Source organism: Perissodus microlepis, chromosome 16 (assembly GCF_051167445.1).
Source record: "Perissodus microlepis isolate ML-2025 ecotype Zambia chromosome 16, ASM5116744v1, whole genome shotgun sequence".
In the NCBI taxonomy this organism is placed as follows: Eukaryota; Metazoa; Chordata; class Actinopteri; order Cichliformes; family Cichlidae; genus Perissodus; species Perissodus microlepis.
The window spans coordinates 5,997,308-6,021,527 of NC_140476.1; the positions used below are offsets into that span (position 1 = coordinate 5,997,308).

At 40.9% G+C, this 24,220-nt stretch overlaps 1 long non-coding RNA gene across 1 annotated transcript; it reads left to right on the plus strand.

Moving 5' to 3' along the window:
- Nucleotides 1–12,327: 12,327 nt before the first annotated feature.
- Nucleotides 12,328–19,672, plus strand: LOC146370273 (uncharacterized). Its single transcript, XR_014802887.1, has 4 exons — nt 12,328–12,470; nt 14,484–14,560; nt 18,938–19,047; nt 19,247–19,672. It is a non-coding gene; the product is annotated as an uncharacterized LOC146370273 (long non-coding RNA).
- The last annotated feature ends 4,548 nt before the right edge of the window (nt 19,673–24,220 follow it).

Genomic DNA, 24,220 nt, shown 5'->3' on the forward strand with positions numbered 1-24,220 from the left:
CTCAGATCTGTGTTGCATGAAGAGGGAAATGTAAGGCACATACCTAACATTGCTGGAAATACTGAGTAATGTTGTTTGTACTGTACGTCCATGGGTGTTCACTACCCTGATGGACAAATACCAAAGCCTGCTTTAAAGACATACAGTGCAAAACTTCATTTAAGAACAGGGTTTTTTTCCAGGCCATTTTCTTTTCATCTGGGGAAAGTTTGTTTGGGCACCAGTGTCTCAGTTAGGTACTGTTTTGATAAGGTGTGGCTTTAGTAATGTGCGAACTTCAAACTTATCCTCTTTCAAATGATTACATGTTTCCAGCAAAGAATAAAGTGTTGGTGCATCTTACCTCTTTTCCTTTTTCTTAGTAATACCTTGGCTGTTAGGTTTACTAACTACTAGCTTTTGACTCCTTGCCTTTTCACACACCTAAGAAGTAGAAGCACTTTGATCTGGGCTTAATTACCAACCTTAAACATGTCACTTAAAAGAGAGAGCAGCATGACAGGGAGTGCATGAGAAGCAAAATCTGCACGAACAGTGCGCACTTGGTGGAGGCCACAACGAGCCCAACAAGATCAATGGAGCTGCCTGTTGGGTGGAGGTAACATGATCTAGAGGTTCGTTTAAAAAAGATCGGCCCGAGCCTTTAAGATTGACTGTGCGCTAACCTCGGAAGAAATGGTGGGGATTTGGCCAGTCAAAACATCACTCCGTGATTATAGAGAAAGAGAAAAGAGAGAGGAGAAAATGAGGGAGGATATATAATGTGCAGTATAGCACAAGGCTGCCCTAGACAGAAATCCTTGCTTAAAAACTCAAGTGATGTGCTTTGTGACTTGAAACTTGTCCAAGGTCTCTGCTTTCTTTTATAATTAAAGCTATGGTGGTCAGTCATGCCCGAGAGTATAGGAAAAACCGGTTTGTGGGAGTAGGAGACATTTTTAAGCATAAGAATAAAAAACGAGGATACGTTTTGCTAAAAGGTCTTTGTTAAGGTAGTAAAGCTTCTTCCCTGACAAACACATGTCAGAACTTAATATAGATACACATTTTTTTGCAGGGCTTTTCCCTTAAAGCCATTTGTAGAATAGTGTATAATGACAAAAGCATCCTTTTCCCAGTGAAACTTGGAAAAGACTTTCTGGTTCGAATCCAGGCTGACAACAAACTTTAAAAAATGTAGCATCCATCACATTTCAAGTTTCCAAGTAGCTGTGAGACAATGCTTCACAGGAGACTACCTGGGTGATAAAATATGTTGGGATGTATTAAGGATTGCCAAGTCTCATGTCAAACCCCTGCATGTTTTTAACTGTAATATTCTGCTTGGTCCACTGTGAGGCCAAATAAGTCACAACAATTAGCTCAGCCAACTCCAGAGCTTGTCCCATCAATAGAAAAGGCCATTTTTCAAAAAGTTGGACTGTTTTGGAGCTTGTGATTGGGTAGCTCTCCCAGAATGGGATCCAAAATGTCAGGAAGCCAAAATCCTGAAGCCAAAATGGAACTGAAGTGAGATTTTATTGTTGTTATGTTTTTAACAGGTGTGTGATATTTTCTCATTTAGCCTGATTCAAATTTCCAATCGTCTGCGTCCTTTGTGTTCTCCCTGGTCTTCTATTTTTTCCCCGCCTTTATTAGTGTCATTACGTTTGTGAGTTGTGCTCATGGTATGCACACTTGTGGCTCATCAAGTCATCCCTGTGGGTTTGTTAACCCCCTGCTATCACATCTCTCTGCGTGCTACTACAGAAGTTAATTAAGCGTCTTTGTGCTTTGCATATTTAAACTTAAATTTAAAAAATTTACATTTGTTTTTAGACTGGCCGTCTCAATGCCAGTTAAGTCAGGCAGCATTCCATTCACCAGATACTGACTGACTGCAGTCACTCTAAGACAGACTAGTGAAGGTGTTTTGAATAATTGCCATCTAATTTGTAAAACAACACTCAACACGTTGCAGTTGATCTGAGTCAGTCTGCGCCTTATTTGCAGTGCGTCTCTTTGCAGGGGGCTCAGCTGATTGCCACTGCTTGTATTCTGATTATATTCCTATTTATAAAAGCATGGTCACCAAATGCCTCTGCCATTTTGCAGTTAAATCGCTGTCCTGCAGCAACGACGTCACTGTTTGTGAAGGAACTTCACTGTTTCAGGACAAGCAAAAATAAATAAATAAATAAATAATTGCTGTATTATCACAAATAACAAACTGCCAACTTGACTCTCAGCTGCAGACTGATGGTAGACTGATACCATCTTATTGCCAATTTATTTCTGTCTTTAATAACCCTAAATTTCTTTGAAGACAGAAACTGTGAGAAGTGGCAGACCTGGTCCCCATCTTCAAACCAACCATTTCAAAGGCAATTCAGTTCAGCAGTTTTATTCTTTATAGCACCAATTCATTAAAGTTGCTTTTTATTGTAAGGTAAAGACCCTACAGTATTAGAAATAAACCCCAACAATCCAGTGACCCATCACATGAGCAAGCACATGGTGACAGTGGAAAGGAAACTGCTTTTTAACAGGAAGACAATTGCAGATGAACCAGGCTCAGGTAGGGACAGCCCGGTAGGAAGGAGGAAGGAGGAAAGAAAAGACCACAGAGAGAAAAAAAAAGACAAACAATGAGATCACAAGTTCAGTGCACACAGTCTCTCTAATTATGATCCACTGCTTTCTGTAGTGTGACAATAACATTAGGCAGGTGATTTTATTGATGGCGTTAGCCTAGTAATACACTGGGTGTGATATCACATCTCTGAACTGGTTGTGCTTTAAACCTTCATGCAGGTTTAAAGCACGCTGACCCTGTTCAGTTGTTAGTTTTCACACGGTCTCTTATTTTGAAAAAATTCCTGAATCTCTCTGCTATATTTGTGTATGACTTCCTGCTTTCTCCTGATGTCCTCAAAAACAGATTTGATGTGTATTTTAGTGACCTGTAACAATGAGTGCTTTTGGGAAATGGAGTGTTTAGGTGGACTCAAAAGCATTAGCTTGAGTTGATGAATCAGTACCAGAATGCAACACAGCTGCATATGTTTTTCAGGTTGCTTGCGTACAGACTGAGCAACCTCTGTGCAAACCAGGCTCTAGGTTTATCTCTGTCCAGCTGTTAAGACATGTAATGGGCTAGTTACAGCAAGTCAGTCTCTAAAAACCACAAAATTTCATTTCTCCTATTCAGGGACCACACAAATAGTCGATCATATGATAATTATTAAATGTGAGGTGTTCCTCTGCTGGCTGCTTCCCACCACTGCCAGTCTCTTTGCTGGGCTAGGCTTGTTGCCAGCTTCCACCCAACTCTCGCTTTACACAGACAAGGAGAAGAATCCACTTATAAGCTGATAGCTGGTAAAAAGAACATTTTAAGTGATTTATGCCTTTAATAAATTTGTACCTGATCTTTTGAAAGCAGTGGGTCAAGTATAACTTTTATACAATTATCTAATGTTCTCGGACCAGTGCAATATTGTGCTTTATATCATATTTATAGTATATGATAAATGGGGCATATTATGAGACAGTGTTATGAAGTAATGTGTGCTGCTCCAGGGACTGCCCTCTGATAAAATGGAATCGCTCCATGGAGCTTTTATATTGAACTGTCTCAGGATGAGTCTCTGTCTAGATGCTCTCTTAAAAGCTCCTTCCAGACACTTTATTAATGATACTATAAAAATGACAGATGGCCTCCTTATAAAAATGTCACATTCCTACTCAGTCAGCCCCACTTCTGTTAGGAGTTCATGTTTAGCTACTTATACTCTCTGAATTTCCTGTAATATCTGGGACATCAACCAGCTTTCACATTTGAGTGATTCAGGAGATGATTGTGCAGTTAAGCTGGCTTTGGATCAGCACCTTGTCAAAGGTTTATCTGGTTTTAAGATCTGAATGATTTTAAATAGCAGGTGGATTAAGTCAGCTGTTGAGCTGGACCTTTGGATTAGGTTTGTTTTTTTATTCCTTGATGGATGGTTTCAGTCACAATGTGCAATTTTAGTGGTTAAATAAAAAGCTAAAGTGAATAGGGTAATGAAAGAGGCATGGAGCAAGAGAGGACTACGTGTTGGTTTGGTATTTAGCTGCTGTGCCCTTGACCATGGCATGAGCTTTCCATGCAGCCAGAAATTACAGGAGGACATATTGGTCAAGATCCCCAAGTACTGATTTTCAGGGATGATGCATCGTTGTATAGTGTTAAGCAATGAAATAGTCAGATTTGCAAAAGTGATTCCCCCTCATGCACTTTCACAGTGGTTCGGTCCACTGCCTGCATTCGTTAAATGGGGTTGTCTCCGTGCATGCAAGCTATGGTTCTTCAAAATTCCCTTGTTATTCAATTTTTGCCTGTGTATAAGCTGCCAGTCATATCAAAAACAGTTGATCCAATGTTTACCACATGCTGTTTATGTGGTTAGTCTGCTGGTGGCAGCTTTTGGCCTTGGGTTCATCCACATGTTCATCCACCAGCCTGGCCTCTGACTCCCGTTTCATGCACATCCTAATCACCTCCTCGAGGAACCACTGCTATGGTAGGAACCCCCATAGAGAGATTGTGTTTCAGAATGAATTACCATCTCAGACATGTGATCTTCATTAACTGATGCTGACACGTCTCGGTCCATTTGGCTGTTTACATTGTCATTTGTTTTTTAAGTGCCTACAGCAAGGCTTCTGCAGCAGTAAATCTTGCTACACTGGGCCTGTTAGCAATGGTTCACAGCCAAACTTTACAGTGTAGTCTTTAGAAGTGGAAAATTTAAAATAACTTACAATTAAAATACAAAGCCTGTAATGTGGGTAGCCACTAAAACAATAAGATCGCATATACAAAAGCATGAAATTAGTTTTCTCCAAAGCATGTCTGGGCTTTCCCTTAAAGATAGGATGAGGGGCTCGGTCATTTGTGAGGGACTCTGAGTAGAGCTGCTACTCTTCTAGTGAGTGAAGGAGTGAGTTGAGGTGTTTTGTCATCTGACATCCTGGACACCTCCTAGATAATAATAATGGATTGCGCTTTTCAAGGCACCCAAAGCACTTTACAATGCCACTATTCATTCACTCTCGCATTCACACACTGGTGGAGGCAAGCTACGGTTGTAGCCACAGCTGCCCTGGGGCAGAGGCGAGGCTGCCATATCGCGCCATCGGCCCCTCTGGCCAACACCAGTAGGCGGTAGGGTAAAGTGTCTTGCCCAAGGACACAACGACCAGGACAGAGAGCTCGGGGATCGAACCGGCGACCTTCCGGTTACAGATACGCTTCCCAACCCCCTGAGCCACGGTCGCCCCAACATAGATGAGTCATTTCAGGCATATCAAACTGTGCAGAGGCCAGGTAGCTGCAGTGATGGAGGTCTTTGCTTTAACTGTTGTCTCGATAACCACATGGATGGATGTACAATTTTTTTTTTTTTTAAAAATCTATGAAAAGCTGTAAGAGAAGTAATTTGACAAATTCAGTGAAGAAAACATTATGACGATTAAAAAATTTACATAAATTGAAAAATCAATCACTTGAAGCTTGTTAACAGAATTCATGATGTATTTGAACAACCAAAAGTGGGTAAAAAGCAGGTCAATTAAAACAGAAAATACAGATAAAACTGAAAACAATGAAAAAATGCAAAAATATCAAAATTGAAAGATAAATAGCAAATTCACAGAATGATACATTATATCCAAATGCTTTTGGATTACAAAGTATTTTCTTTGAATAACTAAGCACAAACTGTTAAGAGAAAAACTCTTTGAGGCTTTCCAGAGGCTTTTTTATCGACCTTGAGAGTACATCGACTACACTGGGAGGACTCAAAGAATAATTTCTGGTCTCGGGAAAATATGAATTCATTTTTCTTTCTTACGTCTGCCAGAAACTTTAATAAACATATTACAGATTGTTATTTTTTCTTATCTAAGGCTCAAAAAGATCAGTCAGTGAAAGGTTTTTTTTCCCTGAGACTGCCTAAAATAACACTCACACTCTCAAATATTCTCTTCAAATGCTGAGTCAATTCATTATTTTGTGTCCACATGCAAAGACAGTATATGCACACACAGGCACGCAGTTGTTAGTTCTACTAATGTCATTAATATCCCCACGCAGTGAAAGTTCAGCATTATTAGTCTCTGTCACACTGAGCTTTGTTGCCTTGTCACACTCAGCAGATTGAATACAACTCGTGACATTTTCCCCCGCTGCATAGTTCATGTAATGAGAAGGCGAGACTCTGATCTGGGTGTCGTCTCTGTAAACAAACTGTGCATGGGAGTAGCTTGTTATAGCCAACATCACTCCCCAGTGCTGCTGATGTAAGCAGAGTTATTTTCCAAATTTTCCAGACTCCCTGCTTGCATCTGTTTAGCCTTCAACGTGACCACATAACAGAAAGTCAATATTATTCAATATGTCTTATAATGACCATAATTTCAGCGTAATGATAACATGCAGGCAGCAACGATTTTGATTCTTGCCTGTGATTTTTTTCCCTGTCCTTGAAGCTTCGGATCATGTGGGAATCAATAACCGTGTCGCACCATATTCACTGTAGGCAAAAGCATATTTTCCAAGACAAGAGCCGTCATTTGTTATTCATCCTTTGCTCTAACGAAATATTTGCTCACACCCATGGATGGAGGGGTGCAGTGATGGATTTATTATCTCAGCAGGGACACCTTGACAGATTTTACCAGTCAACACACTGAAATGAGTAGGCAACATCTGGCTTATCGCACCTGCGATTTCTGAGGTTTGATTTGGGAGCATAGGTCCATCTCTTCTGGTTTTATATTTTTGGAACCAGTAGGCAAATGCAGGTCCAAAGGTTTAAGATATGGAGCTGTTAATTTTATGGAGAATGTGAGGGAGCACCAAATGTATGGGGGGGAGGAATTTAGGGAGTTGATGAAGACATTAGTGGAGTCTTATCAGTGATGAAAAGAGAAAGAACAGAGCAAAAAGGGAATTCAGGTTGATACGGCCTGTGTGAAGCAACACAGTAAGAACAGATGAGGCAAAGTATCTAAGATGTGTTTTTGTAGCCTGTGTTTAGAAGATTCATAGACATTGAACGCTGAAGTGCCCTAAACCTGCATTCTTTTTAATGGGCACCAGAGGGCGATACCAGTGGTTGCAAAAAGATCTCTATAGGAAATCTATGAGGATGGAGCTAAGGGATTGTGAATGATAAGCCATTGAGACGCCTTGGATTGTCAGAGCACCTTTTATTCCTAAGCTCTTTAGAATTGTCCTTCACATCTTTCCTTGACCTCATCCGATCTCCCATCGGGAGTGTTTCAAACTCGTGTCAAGCCACATCTACCCACTTAGATGTCCTCATGCTCTCTTTCTGGTTTCAGTCACATGACTTTCACAGCCGGTGCACCTGTTCCCAATCCACCAGAATCATCGATATTTCCATTGTTCTCACTCACGCACCTTTCCCCAAACTTGGCCGAGAAGTTCTGCTCTGCTTTGTTGTCTGATTTATGATTGTTTCCATTTTCTGTCTCCTGCATGCCTGCCTGTCTGCCAACCTGTCTTTGAGCATCTACTCCACCTTTTAAATAAACCACCTAAACTGCCTCTTCCTGTCTGGTTGTATCTGCACCTTCTTCCTGCTCTCATTGTGGAAAATGTGACAGGCTAGCTGTTTTTTCTCTTCCAGTATTTGCGCTAGGCTAACAGTCTCTCACGTTACAGCGGTTTCAGGCTTCTCATTTAACTCTTGGCAAAGCAAGAAAGCAAATAAGGATATTTACAGAAATGTTGACATATTCCTTTTGAAAATCTCATCACTCATACGCCCCACTGTTATAATCCATTTTATATGTTCTGCAGTGCTACTATCTCCCTTTTTTTGTTGTGTCCTGTGAAAACTCATTTTTCATCCTCTGTTTGTTTTCTTCATTTTTCCTAAAGTTCCCACTTCACTTTTCCTTTTTGTTCAGCTTCAGTTCATTAAACATTCTTGGCGCTGCAGGAACGTACTTTTCCATTACTGCGCCATTAATCATTTCAGTCGTTCCTTCTCCCCAGCAGTATGCGGACACCCCTCCACTCCCAATTCAATTAGTCTTGTTTGACAGTTGTTATCTTGGAAAATGGCAGTAACGGCAAGTGCCACACATACAGAAAAGTACATGAAAGGAAGAGGAAAATTGAATGACTACCATCTGAACGCACATGCTAAATTACAGTAACCCATGACCCGTCACAGGATGGGCTTGAGTCAGTGAAAGCTTCGGGCCCTTGTAAAAACAGGACAGAGCGGATGAGGGAGCAGCTCAGCGGTTGGTCATATTTTGCAAGCTGCTGGATTCACTGCTGTAGTGGACACCAAGAACAGATGAAACGCTTGTGAGTCATCTTGGCCCTTGAATTCTTAATGGAGCAAGAAACACTGACCATGTTAAACTGTTTTCAAAGCGTGTGTGTGCATATATTTGAGTGCGTTTATGTTTGTCTGCGATTTTTCATCCAAATGTTGTAACACTGTAATGATTTATTTTGTCTGAAACTCCACAGAGTTAACCCACTTGTGTTCCAAACTATAGTCTGAAAACCATCTCCGGGATGCAACATGGAGCGTTCCGGAAAAGCTGAAGTGATAAAACGCAAAAAAGCCCATTACCTGAACTGACCTAACGTACACGAGAGTCCAACCGAAGTAGGACACAGGAATGACTGCCAGCCATTTGCAGAAATGCTGTAACTGAGGTCTGAGGTCCACGTGGAATGCACTATTAAGACTGGAGGAGCACCATATGCTATGTCGTGCGTCACTGTTGGCTAGCATGTCACATTTATAATGCAAACACTTCCTTGGGCACACATGCAAAATGCATGGTGATAGGAACACCAAACAAAGACTATAAGACACATTGTTTTGTTGAGCCACTGTTAAGGTCTCTGAAGGGCAAGCAGCTTTAATTGTAGAACAGTTACATAATAACTGGACCTTCTTGGGTGTCTGACCTTTACGTAAGAGCTTGATTAGCTCTGGTTCATATAGCTACGATATATCAGGTTAAGACATGGAGATCCAGCATTGGTTAGCATTGTGACAAGAAGCTTCTACCCTCTAATCTGCTGTTCTGATAGGGTCTTTCCATGTGGCTTCCTCTCAGACTCCAGTGACATGCATATTAGACTATCTGATGTTTCTAAACTGGCTGCAAAGGTGTGAATGTGTGAGTGATTGGTTGCCTGCCTCTTTAGGCTCTTGAAGGAGTAGCGGCCTGTTGAGTATGCGTCCTGTTTTCCCCCCGGGATAGGGTCCAGCTCCCTGTAGCCATTTTAGTATAAAACAGCCAAGGAAAGCAAGAATTATTGGACTGTGTTGCCTCTGTAGCAGCCAGAGCTGTACCCAAAAATACACACACCTGGCATACTGTCAATACGAACATGTTTTATTAAAAAAATGGCACTGTGAAAGCTTGCGATGAGTAACAGTTCCACTACATACTGACAAGAACAAATGCTAATGCAGAAGTTAGCTTCTGCATCTACTGCAACTGGCCAATAAGTGAGGAAGTCTATAAGAAAATGACTTCGCTACAATCCCTTCAACTCACTCATGGCCTTGACAAACAATGTACTGATGAGTTTACGGTCCTAATCATTCGTTTCAGGCCTCATCTAATACAATATAATAAAGCAAGGTGTGTTTTAGGCAATTTTGTGATTGAAACTTTGCTACCATAGCAACAAGCATTGTCCACAGGCATAGAGATTGGACAACCTTAGTTTTCTGATGTGTATTCTTTGACCAGTTGGTTATTGGAAGTTGCTGGCTGGTGAAGGGTGAAACTGGTCACAAGGAGACCTTGTGATCACTTTGGTCAATTGCTGCAGTCGCTTATGTTTTACATGGAGGATGCTGACTGCAAACACTCACAAATTACTCGCCAAGTAATTTTACGGTGGCCATGTCTTTTTGTTTCATACAGTCTATGACGTGTACACAGACAAGAAGCTTAAGTTCAGTTTTTTGAGATGGAAGATTTGATTTTTGTGGTCCTTGTAAATATTGAGTACAGATTCCAAAGCTATGCAACTCACTACTTATGTTATTTGTCAGACATTATTATGTTTATTCACAAGCACTTTAAGTACACCCACGTCCATGTAAAGGAACATGAGCAAACCTCCACTGAACAGTATCCATATAGTTCATGTAAAGCATAAGGGCTGACTTGTTATGTGCTGGGTAAAACCTGAGCCAGACGGGTGCGGTGTTTCCATAATACTGCCGCATTTTCAATGAGACTCAAGGCGACTGCGTAGCAGGGCCACCCATGCTGTGCCGTGCTGAGGCTTGTACAGAACAGTAAACATGGCAGGGGCCTTTTGGACCGGCTTCTCAAGCCCCTGGCCAAGTTGTCTGTAGTGGATGCCAACCAGAACTGACTGAAAAAAGAGGCAGAGCTGTTCTATAAGTTAGCGCTGCCAGTGTATGTCAAGAGTTTCCCCAAGGGGATGAAATATTCACAGCGCTGCCAGTGGAGATGAAAGTAACTGCAGACACGTCATTAATTTGTCATGTTGTCCAGAGGAAGCCTTCCTTTTATTCTAAATCATGGGTTTGCCTTAAGAGATCCTTAAATGAGTTTGTGATGGATTTTCCCAATAAAGAAAATTACTAAGGGCAGTGCAGCTCCAACTCTCTCATGAATAATAATGATGATGAAATACACTGGTGATTCTCAGTTCATACAGAACTAAATGAATCATAAGTCTGACTCTAAAACTCTTTTAGCTCAACTCAAACAGACCTCAGAGGAAACTTTCCACATCAGCATGAAAGAAACATATGCAAGTGTAGTCAGAGTATGAATGTACCTGGAGCAAGTTTGCACATTAACTATGAAGACCTCTCAGTAATTAAGATTAGATCCAGGGCTCCCATTGGACATCTTTCCGTTTTGTCACTGCCACCCAGTCAGCGTGGGAAACCATACAAGCTCCAAACTCGTGTAATTTCCTGCCTTTTGTAAACACTCCTTGGGGAGCTAGATATTATGCTGCATAGTCATAAATATATTGGTCACTGCTCTGGCCAGAACATTTGTGTAACACATGATAATGGTGCTCCGTTACAGAAAAGTAAAACACTGAAATCACAATCTTTTCCCATATCCCATTCATTCTTACAAGTGTGTGAATGTTCAATTTAGGTTTGCACCAGTTAGTTCCTCAGGTCCAAATGTAAAATTGTGATGAGGAAAAAGCGGATACCCAGAAAGGAAATTCAAACAGAGAGCTAAATAGTAAATAGATCAAAAAGATAGAATAAGACACCAAAGTAATAGATTTCAGGTATTAAGTGAATACTTCCTTGTTCTGCTAAAGCCAAAAAGAGGTTTGAATCCACCGCATGATGAAAAGAATTGCAACTGTATGCAATGAACTTGCGGTCTTCTTGAATTGAAACTTGCTTCAAAGACAAGGACCAGTTCTGCAACCACTTGCAGACAGTTGCTGTATTCTAAGGAGGTTTGGTGCTTCAATATGCAATAAAATGGCAATAAAGTGAACTCAGTCTGTGATTAATCAGTCGGTTGTTATCTGCATACACAGAAATTCACATTTGCTACTTACATTCAGACTCCAGACATAAACTCATGAATTTAAAACAGAAATTCCTTCACAAGTGGTGACATAGTTGCCGTTTATGTTGTCATAGTTGCAGCTATTCATGCAAAATGACACAGGTGCTCGGCAGCCTTGCTTTATATAGTTATGTAACCATAATATAACCAGCTGGGAACCACTCGCAAGACATGTTGCAGACAAGTTGTGCTCATCAGTGCAGACTGACTCAGATTGATTGGGTCATGTTGGGAGTCTGTCTTCATTTTTGAATTGGATGGTGATTAGTTGCAAACCTTCACCAATCTGTCTAAGCGGGACTGCAGACAGTCCAAGTCTGAAAGTATCCTTTGTGACTGCCTTGTGATTGAAAGTGTGACCAGTTGGTCAACACATTCACTTGCAAACAACGGGCAACCTCTGTGTCATTTTTGTATTATATTTACATTTACAGTTTGGTTAAATATCTGATTTAACCACATATACAACAGTCAGGTATTTAACATGATAAAGGTTATCTTGTGTTTCTGTTCCATATTATGTTGCAGTTGCAATGTTACATTTCAACCACAGTGTAACTGTATTTATTTACTTAAAAAACATGTTTCTAAATACTTTGCACCTTCCAATTAACAACTGGTCAAATAGCGCCCCCTTACGGTGCTGTGTAAGTGCGTATCACTAACTCAGTGGGAGAGAGAAGAGAGGACAGGCCAGCTGTCCTAACCAGTAAAATATTCAACTCTTAACAGGAAGAAAGAAGAGCTAGCATTGTTTAATAAACTAACAAGCGCGTGTTTTCAGATAGTGAAATTAATTAAGAATTAAAACAGACGTCGTATAACGGGAAGTTAAACAAATGAAGGTAAGTTTAGCACTGTTAAGCTTTTCTTCGATGGCTTAGAAAGTTGATTGTTTTGGTGCTAACAGCTGCACATTTAGTCTGTGAAGGTTCTCAGTCATCCAGGTCATCGTAGTCAAAGGAGCTTGCAAAGAAAAGCGTCTGGACTTCTTTAAGTTACTTGAAGACGTTTCACCTCTCATCCGAGAAGCTTCTTCAGTTCTAAGGTCAAATGGTGGAGAGTCCCAGATATAAACCTAGTGGGAGTATCCCCCCACAGAGGGACAAAAGGACCCCCTGATGATCCTCTAATCGCCTGAGCCAAGGTGTGAAACTGGGTGTGGGTCCCAATCAGCCAGAGTTTCGGGTGTGTTCATTGTGAAACCTGGCCCCACCTTATCATGCGAATTCCTGAGGTCAGATGGCCCAGGATGTGAGTGGGCGTTAAGGCGTCTGGGAAGGGATCTCAAAACTGGATTATAGATGGCAGAGAGTTGGTGTCGTAAACCCCCGCCTCTGTTCAAAGATGGTCGCTCACAGTGGACATAGATGGCTTCTTTCACTCCGCTTTCAAACCATCTGTCCTCTCTGTCCAAAATGTGAACATTGGCATCCTCGAAAGAGTGTCCTTTATCCTTAAGATGCAGATGGACTGCTGAGTCTTGTCCTGTGGAGGTGGCTCTTCTGTGTTGTGCCATGCGCTTGTGAAGTGGCTGTTTGGTCTCTCCAATGTAGAGGTCTGGGCATTCCTCGCTGCACTGTACAGCATACACCACATTGTTAAGTCTGTGTTTTGGCGTTTTGTCTTTCGGGTGAACCAGTTTTTGTCTGAGCGTGTTGCTGGGTCTGAAATGCACCGGGATGTCATGCTTGGAGAAAACTCTCCTAAGTTTTTCTGATACACCGGCTACATAGGGGATGACAATGTTGTTGCGTCTGTCCTTCTTATCCTCCCTCGCTGGTGTCTGGTCTTCTTTTTTCTGTGCCTCTTTGCTGACTTTAAGAACGCCCATTTGGAACACAAACTTGGAGTAATTAGGACCCTACACCACCGGGCAGAACATGTTCCCTCTAAGCCTGAAGGAAAAAAGAAGGAACACACACATGTAAAGGAAGCACTCAAAACGTGCGGCTATCCTAAATGGGCGTTCTTAAAGTCAGCAAAGAGACACAGAAAAGAAGACCAGACACCAGCGAGGGAGGATAAGAAGGACAGACGCAACAACATTGTCGTCCCCTATGTAGCCGGTGTATCAGAAAAACTTAGGAGAGTTTTCTCCAAGCATGACATCCCGGTGCATTTCAGACCCAGCAACACGCTCAGACAAAAACTGGTTCACCCGAAAGACAAAACGCCAAAACACAGACTTAACAATGTGGTGTATGCTGTACAGTGCAGCGAGGAATGCCCAGACCTCTACATTGGAGAGACCAAACAGCCACTTCACAAGCGCATGGCACAACACAGAAGAGCCACCTCCACAGGACAAGACTCAGCAGTCCATCTACATCTTAAGGATAAAGGACACTCTTTCGAGGATGCCAATGTTCACATTTTGGACAGAGAGGACAGATGGTTTGAAAGAGGAGTGAAAGAAGCCATCTATGTCCACTGTGAGCGACCATCTTTGAACAGAGGCGGGGGTTTACGACACCAACTCTCTGCCATCTATAATCCAGTTTTGAGATCCCTTCCCAGACGCCTTAACGCCCACTCACATCCTGGGCCATCTGACCTCAGGAATTCGCATGATAAGGTGGGGCCAGGTTTCACAATGAACACACCCGAAACTCTGGCTGATTGGGACCCACACCCAGTTTCACACCTTGGCTCAGGCGATTAGAGGATCATCAGGGGGTCCTTTTGTCCCTCTGTGGGGGGATACTCCCACTAGGTTTATATCTGGGACTCTCCACCATTTGACCTTAGAACTGAAGAAGCTTCTCGGATGAGAGGTGAAACGTCTTCAAGTAACTTAAAGAAGTCCAGACGCTTTTCTTTGCAAGCTCCTTTGAGCTGCACATTTACCACCACAGAAACTCCAGTGGAAATGTCTGGGTGAGGTTAATAAACATTCAGCTCATGGGGAAAAGGAAGACAGCCTGCAAACAGAGTGAGTCCCATACAGCTTGTTTGTCGGGTTTGATTTTCTGGCCTTGCTTCGTTCGATTGGTATTATGCATATGAACGCGTTTGAATGAGGAGTGCTTTTGTCTGAAGTGTGAGCTTGTTGTAAAGCCGTGTGCCTACACAGAAGCACCCCGGAGAGAGCTCTTTAAGAGCTGGTGCCGTTTTCCCATCTTGTAAAGGTCACCTGTTGGATAGAACACGTGTCAGAGTTATCTGCCATATTTGCTCACAACTGATGTTTTCTGCATATGTGAAACGTGGCTGTGTAGAAAAATCATCACCTGATTTTGTTATATGTGGATAGATAGATAGATAGATAGATAGATAGATAGATAGATAGATAGATAGATAGATAGATAGATAGATAGATAGATAGATAGATAGATAGATTCTGTAGCAGACTATATCTATTTCCACAGATTAGGCTGGCACAGAAAAAGTTGTCCATAATTCCACAGTGATCATGTAGAGTGATTCATAGAGTAAATTAATAATAGCTACTATTTTTACTCATGAATTGCGATCTTTATGGCGACATGGTTATTCATTAAATGGAGAAACATTGTGCATTTCTTAGATGAAACTCTCTCTTTTCACCTTAGATTTTCTTGAACTTCTGATACAAGTTAAACAAAAACCAAACAGCTGAAGTGTGGTGTGGGACACAGGGTCCTCTGGTGGGGCATTAGGCTCGAAACATTGGGTGTTTTTGACCATAAAGCCTTCAACTGGAGGGCAACTGGAGCTGCATGCTCCCTGCTGCAAAATTATTGGCGGGTCGGGTGATGAACCCTCTGAGATCTACTGACTAATCTGATAAGTATGTCCACTTGCAATGAGCCAAGATTAGATCCTAACATCTTAAAACCATAAGCGAAAGAAAATGGTCCAGCGTAGTCGGTTCACTGTGGTCAAACTGAAAAGTGCATTCCACAAACTCAATAAGCGCTGCTCTGTGACAGCCCGTGGTGACTTGGTTTCTTGATTAACTGCGTTCTGGAAAGATGTCATGTTGGTCTTAAAGCAGCTTTTGCGCAATACTTGCATGTCACAAAGCCACAACAGCTGCCTACAACTTAATATTGCTTTTGACGCTGTTCTTTTCCTGCCCGTTTTAATTATAAATCCAAGTGATGCATAAAAATCCAGTCCAGAAGCCAAAGCTGAATTTTCATTATTGACTGAATTGGGTTTTTTTTTTTTTTTTTTTTTTCACAGCCATCAGTTTCTCTTCACAACTCATTTCCTTACCATAGCTTTTTTGTGGTCTGATTTACTTGACAGAAACTCTCGAGTGAAATTGCAATGCGAGCATGATTTATTCATAGAGATTAAGTTAGATGAGGTTCCCAGAATTGAGACATTTTAATACAGAGGTATTTGCTTGAAAGTCACAAAGGCTACAGTAGAACTTTTGTTCACAGTGTGTTGTTCAGGCTTTGCCCACCGGAAGTCTAGATGGAATAAAAACAAAACAAATCCCTCCAGTGAATTCTGAGTCTACCGTATTTTGAAAATCCCACAAAGGATGCACACAGGAGATATCTTGGTCAGATGCAGCTAACTTCAGATCTCTGAGCACCCTACCTCTAATGCTGAGCTCAGCATCACTTAATTTAGCGTCTTTTAGTCACTATCTTGATCTCTTTTGATTAAAATGGTCACAACTGTGCATATAAATATTAGGGCTGCCATGATTAGTCAACTAGTCACGATTACGTCGACGACTAATTTAATAGTCGACACGTTGTTTGAAGCTTTGTAAGATCCCAAAAGACGCAGGAATAAGTAGTAGGATTTAAGAGTGTAATAATGGACTGAAACAGAAGATGGCAGCACTGCATGTACAAGGATGCCAGCTGCCGTTAAACCCCGAAGAAGAAGAAGCAGTGTCCGGTATCTTAGCTGTATCCAAATTCAGGAACTGCATCCTCCTGTGCCCGCATTTGTAGGCCGATTATGTTACAACCACACGACGAAGACTGCCCAAATTCGAAGATCCCGACAAATGCGGCCGACAAATGCGCGCTTCATTTCCCCAGATTTGAAGGATGGGTCTGGTGTATACTCCATGGCCCAACCTATCCCAGAATTCATAGCGCGACCCTGCTCAGTTTCCACCAATGGCGGCAGCTGGTTAGTTTTATTACTCTTATTATTCTTTCTGTGTCACAAAATAAACATTTAACATATTTTCAGGCGAGAATGTAGCTGTGTAAACCTCAAATATCTGCTCAGTTTATCAAGACACCACATATTTTCAAAAGTGCTCCGACGTTTTCGGAGACGTCTGTTACCCACCAGCTCGATAGCTAGCCGGGGTTCAAGGCTCACTAGAGCCTGTGAGAACACCAGACTCCCGTTTTCAAACCCACCACTTTCTTTCACTACTCAGGTTAAACATGATATATAAGTAACTTAGATAACTTAAAAATGTTATTGTTTGGCTTTGTTCAGTATTTTATTTGTTCCTGAGTAAATCGGTTTGGCTGAGATTAAAGTTATAGTTTTTACACAGCTGAATAAACATCAAGCAGACAGCTGATTATCAGAAGTTTGAGATGCTCGAGAATATACTCCGGTGTCCTGCTATATTTTAGATAGCAAGGAGCAGGTGGCTGAGTTTATTAAACTTCACCTAAACAATCTGCAGATTTCATTAAAATTTAATAAAATATCATCTTGTCTTTATTTTTAGTTAGCACATACCTTAAACACTTTAAGCTGTAAGCTAATGATAGTTATATAAGAGCAGATGCTGCTGGTACAATAAGCTGTACGTTTTACGTCCAATGGATGATGATCTGATTAGTCGACTAATCGCAAAAATAATCGGTGACTAGTCGACTATCAAAATAATCGTTTGTGGCAGCCCTAATAAACATACAGCTTGTGTCTAAGTGAGTCCACTTGGTCACCTGACGGATAAACGCCTTCTGAAATTCTTTCCAGAGATAGTCGAAAGTTTGGTCATATGAATGCCTTTAGATCAGGAAACTTAAATTTGACAAAGAAAAGAAGCTGTTTGTTACACGAGCTGGTCGAGAGGAGCGCTCCGGTGAAACGCTGTCGGCCTGCGAGTCTACATTGTTGTATTTCCTTTTTATTTGTGACCTTTCTAAAACGATTGCTCACAGATCCTACAGTCCAAGACTGTTCACAGACCCCCTCTCAGTATTAGACATGATTTAGGGTCAAAATTTACGGTTTGTATTTAAAAATGTTAAAGTTTTGTAAGTTTTAGAGTCCTTCTTGTCAAATAACTTTCCAATTTTCTGAACTTGGAGGGTTTTTAATATCTGGCATCAGCTGAACTGGGAATTTAGCTTATTATATTTTGCAGGGACTATTAGAGTAAATGCTTTTTATTGTGCGTTTACTGTAAATTACAGCAGCACATCATCTCACCCTCTGCTCCTGCTTCCTTGGAAGTTAGCATTTAAAAATGATTACCGATTTCTCGCAGAACTGGTGCAGTTCTCTAAAGAGCTGTTGTCTGTCATGGCCTTTATATCCAAGCTTTACCAACATGTTGCTTCAAATGTTTTCTCAGAGGGGTTATTTAATAAGTTAAGTTTACAGAACTGCCAAGACTTTACCTAATGTGAACAGGGTTTTTTGTCAGATTATATTTTTAATCAGGCATGAAGAGATTAGAGGTTTGTTCTGAAGTCTAATTTACATTAGTTTTGTGCATTAAAATGCCGAGAGCAGAGAGTTGTGGGCTGTGAGTCATGTGTTGCTCTGGGGACATTGCTATTAGTCCGCTGTGCACTCACTCACTCCCTTTTGATGATGGCAAAAATGGCTCTGGGTAGGTGCCAATAATCTAACCCGTATAGGGAAGAAACCGAATGCAACACCGTCATAGCTAAAGCAGATTCCTTGAGTCTTTAATTTGGATTTTTCCACGGGATAACACCACCATATGATGAATCTCTGTTACTCTTATCAGAGTAACAGACTCTTGTCAGCCAGTCTTGGAAATTTGTGTGTGTTGCACCTGTAATAGCAGCAGCATGGTTGACTTCTCTTGTGAGAAGAGGTGCACATCACTCAGATGTGCCTTCCCATGGAAGCTTCACTACTGTTGTGTGGTTTTTTTTAAGCTAAGTGCATATGTACTAGTTTTTTTCTTTTCTTTTTTTTTTTTTTTTACGTTTCGAGTTGTTTAAACTTGAATGCAAAGGCCATACTGTGAATGTGTTAGATGTTTTAAATGTTTGAAGTACCAGACATCTAAGTATAAACATCAGCCTCAGTCTCAGGCATCAGGGTGGAGCAGATCGTCTGGGCTTAAATCATGCGAGTATAGTGCTGTCAGAAGGGTACAGACAGCATTCATCACATTCCTCAACAGATGCCACAGACGTAAGACCAGCACGCCTTAAATGCATTGGACCTGAACCTGGGGCAGGCAAAACCGAGGAAATCAGAGCTGACTGGGGCACTGACGGAGAATGCTTTGAGGTAAAAAAAGAAAAATACTGTTAAGCAGACTTCTTACCATTTCCTCGTCTGCTGAGCTGCACCACCCAAAATGTATAAACAGACCTGATGAATATGTGTGTTGATGGATGCAATAGCACGCATTTCAACAGCAAATTAAACTGCACATGGCAGTATGGAATGTACTAGCATTAAAGTTTCCTATTATGTCTGTTTCCAGGTTTCCCTTACAGTGTTAGATACACTGCATGAAAGGGAGATGGACCTCACAACATCTTTGTTTATCTCAATGCATCAAATTAAAGTAACGAAAAAAAAAAAGATTTCCCACCTGGCCTGAAAAAAACATTCCAAGGTTTAGATGCACTTTTTAATAGGAATGATGTAAAATGTAAAGTATTTAATTTTTTGTGTGTGTAATTGATGAAAGTAGGGTTATTGCTAGTTGTCTTCCTTGACCAGTTTTTACAGGGTCCATTTTAATATCCCATTGTGGAGAAGTGGTTGTGCTAGACCTTTGAAATGTTTTAGGGTAAATGTATGGACTCTCAGGAGTGTAGCTCAAGTTAACACAGAATGATGGATTGAAAGATGTAGAGTCTCTGGCAGCAGATTTGGAGGCCTGTAAAAACCACAGCTTTGTAGGTATGGGACTGATTTTTTTTTTTTTTTTTTTTTTAGCATATTCTCATATACATAGCACATTATATTATTTATAACAGTCCAAATCAGGTGACTGGTTTGACAGATATTAAAGTTTGAATGTGGTAGGAAAAACACACATTTTCATCTAACTTTAGAATAATATTCCCAAGTTACAAAGCCAAGTTCCAAATCAGAATTTTTTTTTATTTGTAGAAAGGGTGAAGTTAATACTACGGCCAATATGCTGCTGCTGATGGTGATGATGAGGAACTCTCTCCAAGACGGAACATTTCCATTTAACACTTTTTAAAGCAACTTATAAGATATTTCCTGAAACACTTTTGAGATGGTGAGAGTTAGAGCAGTTGAGTTCCACATGCAATCAGAAAAGTAAAGATTCTTGGAATTCAAAAAAAAACCCAAACACCCCAAACAAAACACGCCAGTGGCGCAATTGCTGGACAACACACTCATAACTGGCTCTGTTTTAGTTTTTCGCTAACTGCTTTAACACGGCCAAGGTCTTTGGACTGCTGAGCACAACATACCAGCACTATTACTTTTTCCTGACTCAGAACATGTAGTGGGCTTTAGCTTGTGGCAAAGATAATCAGCATACATTGTTTGTGCATTGTTCTGCTTTTGAAATGGTTCTAATTTCTTTTAGCTTTTAAGAATTGTTTCAAAGGTTGGCTGTGATGAACAGCCATGCAGTTGAGATTCTTTCGGGGCAGTCATCATATTTGTGTGAGCAGAATGGGTTTGAAGCTCTCCACATTTCTGCTATTCTTAATTGACCGGATCTAATGACATTATTTATGTTTTTTTCTGTGAATAAGGACTATTTTCTTGTAATTGGATCATATTTGAAATATGTAATTGGTTGATGTCAGTGCTAGGCATTCATTCTTTGCATAGTTCACAACTGCTATTTGTGGTATTTTAAGCTTTAAAGAGCTCGTTGACATTTTGAACGGTTGAGATGTACTGCCAAAAAAATAAAATAAATAAAAAATCCCAAATTCCACAGCTTTCCCAACCTCAGTCCTTCATGTTAAGATTTGTCACATTTGTCAGTTCGGGATTTTCCCAGGAATTTTTAAAGAGATGTCTAAACTTCAGAGGAAAAACAAAAAAATGTAAGAACAGCACTGTGAAAACACAACGTGGATTATCTGCCATCGTGAGCAGGGATAAGGCGCACGGTTCTTAAAAGAAAACAATCCAAAGAATTTGCATGTGCAGAAACTTCCAGCTCCAAGATGTGTTCCTGAGCGACTGAACAGGAAATCTTGACTTGGAGCGAACATAAGCATCTTTTTTCACATTTCATTTTTAACATTTTAACATTTTGTCTCCTTTTTCCTGTTCCTGTCTGCCACTGGGGCAAAACACCAGCAGGAGAGAGATTGTGTTTGATTGTGGTGGACCAAAACCCAGACTACTGACCAATACGCACTTTGAATCGGGCTTCGAAGGATCAGATTCAAAGTGATGGAGTGGAGAATGGAAGCAGGCAGATCTCTGTGGGTTGGAAGACTTTGTGAGTTGTGAAAGATTTTTGCCAGAGGACAGCCAAGCGGATGGCATCTGTGGTCAGCAAGGCATTGCCTTTATTTCCTTGGATCAAAGTTAGCCAGGACTCGGTCTGTTTAAAGTAGGCTTTCTAAAACTCTAACTTGGCAGCTTTTAACTTGGAATAATAAAAATACATCTGATTTGTAATGCACCTTTCATACAAAAATGCAGCTTTGTTGCCATGTTCCCAGTGAGCAGCCATTTCTTAACCACAGTTTTTGTTATGTGTACCCTTGTGGGTCACATGTAATTTTGAATAGCTAAAGACAAGATGGAACTTAAAAATATACAAACGGCTTCCTGCCGACTAAAGAATTCAGGTCAGCTGTTTACATGGGATGTGATTTTATTCTAGTCTTGTGTTTAAATGTCACAACACATTCAATCAGAACAGTGTTAAATGCTTTGCATGACTCATGGTTCAAAATAATCCTTGTTTTTCAGTCCTTCAGTTCATTCTGTCTGAAATAAGCTGTTTTAGCTCCTATCCTTTATGGCCCCTCTCCCTTTAAACCACCTTTGTGCTGATTAATTGCAAGAGGCAACCAAGGTGGGGAGTCAGGGGCAATTTAGACTCTCTAATTAACCTAACAAGCAAAGAAAAGAAGCCAAAGTGCCTGAAAAGAGCCCCCCCATGCATTGGGAGAACATTGAAACTCTATAAAGAAAGCATCCTCAACTAAAAAACGTCTTGCTATGAGGGAACAGCACCAACTACCACTGCTACATTATTAAAACTTTGCCCAGGGTTCATGTTAGCACCCTCAAAAGGAAAAGCACAACATATAAGATTTTACGTTGAAAACAAACTCTTCACAGAGTAGTTGAGCTTGGAAGCCATCAGTCTTGGAAAGCAAAGAAGCATACGTCCCCACGCATTTTAGGCCAAGACGGGCTGCATGAATGCAGAGCAAGGGGCAATGCAGCCAGCAGTGAATCACATTAAAGCTCTTGTGTGGTAGTATTCTTCTTTTAATCTGTTTTTGAAAACATTTACTCCGTTGCATTGAAATCCCAGCTGTTTATTCAGATTTAGGTGTTTATATGGAGCATTTTTTTATAATCTTGTGTTTGGTTTTTAATGCGATTAGAATCATTATACCACGCGCCATGTAAATGTAGCTATTCTTCTACCAGCCGCAGGCCTTTTATTTACCCTGTAGTCAAATATTTTCATTCTAATTTTCATGAGTTGATTTGTAGCTTAGATAGCCTGACTACACTAGACTGCATACATGTTCTTCCCAGCTGCCTTTGCTAACCACGTCTCAGTTGTGTATTCTATTTATGCCACTCATGACACCAGAGAACCAACCGGCTTTGCCTGGGCTTTATGACAACACCTGGCTTGTATTTAACTGGCCTATAAATAGACTTTCCTCCAAATACAAACCACCTGGATGGGGTCAAACCACTGTCACACGCATCCATTTCAGTTTTGCCAGAAAGGGTTATCTGAGATGTAACGATGGTGGTGAACAGTGATTTACATAGATGATATCCATCAGAGCCTGTGGTCAGCCCTGTGGTCTGTGAAGACTAAGCACACACATGGAGGCTTTTTGGTGCCTACTCCATCATTGCTAACCAATGTAAGTTAAAGGGAAAAACGTGATTTACTCTGAGTGAATTTTAATCGTCTTGTAATGGTTTTACTGCTTAGTCCCGCATAACTGATGGGTTTGGGATGGGCCTCACACATGAAATGTCTGTGTTTGGTTTTCAGTAATTGCTTTTGCATGACTTGGTCACAGGTGTCAGGCAGAGACTTTTGGTAAATGTTTGGCATGGTAGAGTAAGAAAAGTTTCAGGGCCTACCTGGAATAGTCCGGGCTTTAAATAGCGACGAGGCGTTACCCGTTTCCTCTGCCGGTTCACTCACAAACACACATGAACTGATGAAAGTTGACTGGAAATTATGAAGACTTGGAGAAAATAAGAGCAATTTTGCAGTAATTGCCATCAAGCTGTTAGGTCTTCCAGTGCAAAGGCTGCGTTGCGTGTTGGGAGTGTGAGTGTGGTGGGAGGTAGATATTTTTAGAATCAAACTCCTCTGTTCCAATGGCATGGCACTCAAGCACAACATACCTTCTGTGCTGTGCTTTCCTCCTTAAGACGAGCACTTTCCCTTCTATGTTTTGTGTGCTGGGCTGGCGGCCAAGACGGTGGCTTTACAAAGGGTCACAGAGCAGGGGCTTTTAATATGACCGGCTTTTGCTGACTCAAAAAAAGCAGTCCGTGGAAGGATTTATGTAACTACATAACAGCAACAGACTGAACTTAGATGTTCCCTTTAAGGAAGGCTTATCTAAAAAGAAAAGCTTGCGAGGTTTGGAAAAATGTGATTGTGTAGTTAGACAGTTGTCTATCTTCATACTATCCTGTTGTCGTCACTGATTACTTGGAGGCAATCTGAAAGCATCCTGTGGCTCATTTACTGCTCATTTTGTTTTTTGTTTTTTAAATAAATGCCAGTAGATAAGAGTTTTACCAGCCAGGGAGGAAATTATTGTAATTACTTTATATACTACAGGATATTGCATAATTTAGTAGTAGCTTTCCAAATAAAATACATGTAGTCACGTACACCCTGAATAGAACAAGCAGTGGTGACTGCTGTCACCCGGCCACTCAGTTGACAACAGTCTAAGAAATATGGAGATCTGATCCAGTGATTTCAAGCCCCTGATTCAAAGACTAGGATTAGAGACATTTGCACACCAGCTAAATTTAACTATTGCAGTAGCAGACATATAGAGTATTGATAAACAGGTTTTGAGGTGGCAGGTTCAAAGGACATCATAGCATTTTGATCTTGATTTTATTAATAGAACTTATATATACATATACACGCCCAATTGCCACTGTAGCTTCTTTTCAGGCCCACAGTTTGTGAAACTGCCTTGCAGTTTCTCAGGTCATTGCACAGTCTGACCTCAGGTGAAATTACTGGGCCATCAGCTCTTGGGAA